The sequence below is a fragment of the Mirounga angustirostris genome, unplaced genomic scaffold (assembly GCF_029215605.1).
Source record: "Mirounga angustirostris isolate CCGP_5_RB_7025 unplaced genomic scaffold, mMirAng1.0.hap1 SCAF_6, whole genome shotgun sequence".
NCBI classification, from domain to species: domain Eukaryota; kingdom Metazoa; phylum Chordata; class Mammalia; order Carnivora; family Phocidae; genus Mirounga; species Mirounga angustirostris.
The window spans coordinates 78,870,243-78,872,877 of NW_026991714.1; the positions used below are offsets into that span (position 1 = coordinate 78,870,243).

A 2,635-nucleotide genomic window follows, 5' to 3' on the forward strand; every position below is an offset into this window, starting at 1 on the left:
CATCCAAAATGCTTTCAGTATCATCAAAACCTTTCCCTTTTCTAAGTACTTCAATGAAAGACTTATTTTTCTCTGAAAACATATTTCACTTTTAAATCATGACACTTCCAGATTTTTCTTTCTGAGACAAAATTATATTCTATTTGTAGCAATTATGATATTAAAATATAGGTGTCCTTACAGATAATAATGGCAGTTTTATTAATATATTTTCGAATATCCTCTTTCCAGAACATAATTTGATTAACTGTATTAAGAAACTCATCAGTTGCCAATTATTTGTGCAGGGGCCATGCTAATCTTCTCTGTATCGTTCCAATTTTAGTATATGTGCTGCCGAAAGTTGCCAATTATTTGTAAAGAAATATTGATTTTATCAGGCCAAATATGAAGAATATTTACATATTCAACATTTTGCACCAAATAATTTGGGGCAGTAGTAAATGCACTGGGTACAATGTAAAATATTAAAATAACTTTCTCTGTTTTGTTTTCTCTGTTCCATTACCCATTTTCACTGTATGAAAGTAAGCATATTAAATAAGTTGCTCTGGAATCTTAACGTCACTTGAAGATTGAATGGCAGCCAAGCATTTTCTTAGGAATCTTTCAGAAGACTGAAGTACTTAGAAATTGAGGATTTTAAGAGTGCTATATTTCAAACCTATCATTTTCAACATTTTATCTTAATTTTAAACACATTTTAGTTTTGAGAGGAGAAAGAGGAACAATTGTGAGAAAAAACAACAACAACAACAAAATAATTTGGATTAGTTCTTTCCAGAAACTAAACGGTCAGTTAATGAGTCAGTGTAAGTTTCTAATAATAGTCTATATTTTAACTCATTTGTTGGTTGTAGACTAATTTGAAATTGCAGCATTCTGGGAAAATTGTACCCTAAGTACAATAATGCAATTTTCTTTTTCCCAGAAGTTGACTCTCTGTGTGTGTGTGTGTGCGCATACATGCATGTGCATTGGGAATATGAAGGGGAGAAATCTGACTTACTAATTAAATCCATAAAAATATGATGGCGGATCTTTACTCTGTTTCCATTGTGCTATCATAGTGGAGCAAGTGTAGGAGAGGATTTAGTGTTTGTAGAGGAAAGTTGCCTATCCAAGTAAGCCTAGCGCAAACAACTATACCTTAATACGCTAGCTAACTGGGGATACCCAAAGAACTTATATGTTGTATCTTCTTAGGCATCTATTCATTCATTCGTGTTCATTTATTTTACATGTATTTATTATCTACAATTTGCCAGGAACTAATGTGGTACTGGGAATACAGTAGGAATAAAACAGACATGGTTCTTATCTTCATGGAATTATCAATCTGATTGGGATTGAGGTGTTGGATGTGTGATGAGTAGGAAATAATCAAATACAAAAATATATTCTCCTTCAGGAAAACATACAGAAAATGTGTGACAAGCATAATATGGCCAGACGATGTCCAGAAAAGTTTTCCTAAGGCAATGACATTTGAGTGAAGACTGGAAGATGAGTAGGAGTTAATTAGCTCCACAGACAAGGCATTCTGGGAGGAAAGAATGGCATTTCAAAAAATTCTGGGGAAGAAGGGAGCATGGTTCTTTTAAGGAACTGAAATTTGGGCAATTTAATGGAACGAAGAGAAGAAGACTTGCACACCATGATGCCACAGGGCTTGACAGTGACGAGATTTGGTCCTTAATGCTAAGGAAAGTTATTTATTAAAGTATTAAATGGAGGGGTGGCATGATTAGATCTATGATGTATAAAACATCCCTGGGATTTCAGGGTAGAAAATGTACTAGAACATCCCAAGAGTAGATGTGCAAGACTATTAGCAGGGAACTACCATAACCAAGGAAAAATTGGTAGTAGATCAGACTAGAGATGGTGAAACAGGTCAGTCTTATAAGATATTTTGGGGACAACATATAAGGTACTGGGTTGAGATAGTAAAATTTGAAGGATAGCAGTTTACTGCAAGGGGGTATTTGTGTTATACTGAGTTTGAAGGGCATTTAAATTGTCCAAATGGGGATTCAAAACAGTAGTTGGATGTGTATAACTGGAAATGGTGAGTGTATCTTGGGCTAGAGGCTTACATTTAGGAGTCAACATCTTATATAAATGACATCTGAAACTGTGTAAGTGTAAGAGTTAGCCCAAAACATGTAGAAATTGGAAAGAAAAGAAAATTATAGTAACAGTTTGAGGAACAGAAAGAAGAATGCCTGATAGAGATTAGAAAGAAGAGGCAGAAAAGGAAAAAAAAAATGAACAGAACACAAAGAGTAGTAAATCTTTTAATTGGAATGATATGGAAAGCTACTGAGACAAAGATGGAAAATGTTCATTATGAGGAACATGGAGGGTTATGGAGTTATTGGAGTCTTTGACAAGAATAATTTTAGTGGCGTGGCAGGCACGGAAGGAAGGTTACCTTGGGTGCAGGAGTAAGCACAATGTGAGAATTGGAGATGGAGCAAAGATAGTGCTGTAGTGGGAAACAAGAGTGGGAAGATAAGAAAAGTCCCTCTGCCCACTGTGTGCCCCACCCACAATGGGTAATAATTGAGCATGTTGAAAGGCTGATGGGGAAGGAGCCAGTTGAGAAGGAAATGTTAAATATAGGAAATAT

At 35.2% G+C, this 2,635-nt stretch overlaps 1 non-coding gene across 1 annotated transcript; it reads right to left on the bottom strand.

The window, feature by feature from the left end:
- Nucleotides 1–245: 245 nt before the first annotated feature.
- LOC123847223 (U6 spliceosomal RNA) lies at nucleotides 246–347 on the bottom strand. Its single transcript, XR_006791472.1, has one exon. It is a non-coding gene; the product is annotated as a U6 spliceosomal RNA (small nuclear RNA).
- Between the last annotated feature and the right edge of the window lie 2,288 nt (nucleotides 348–2,635).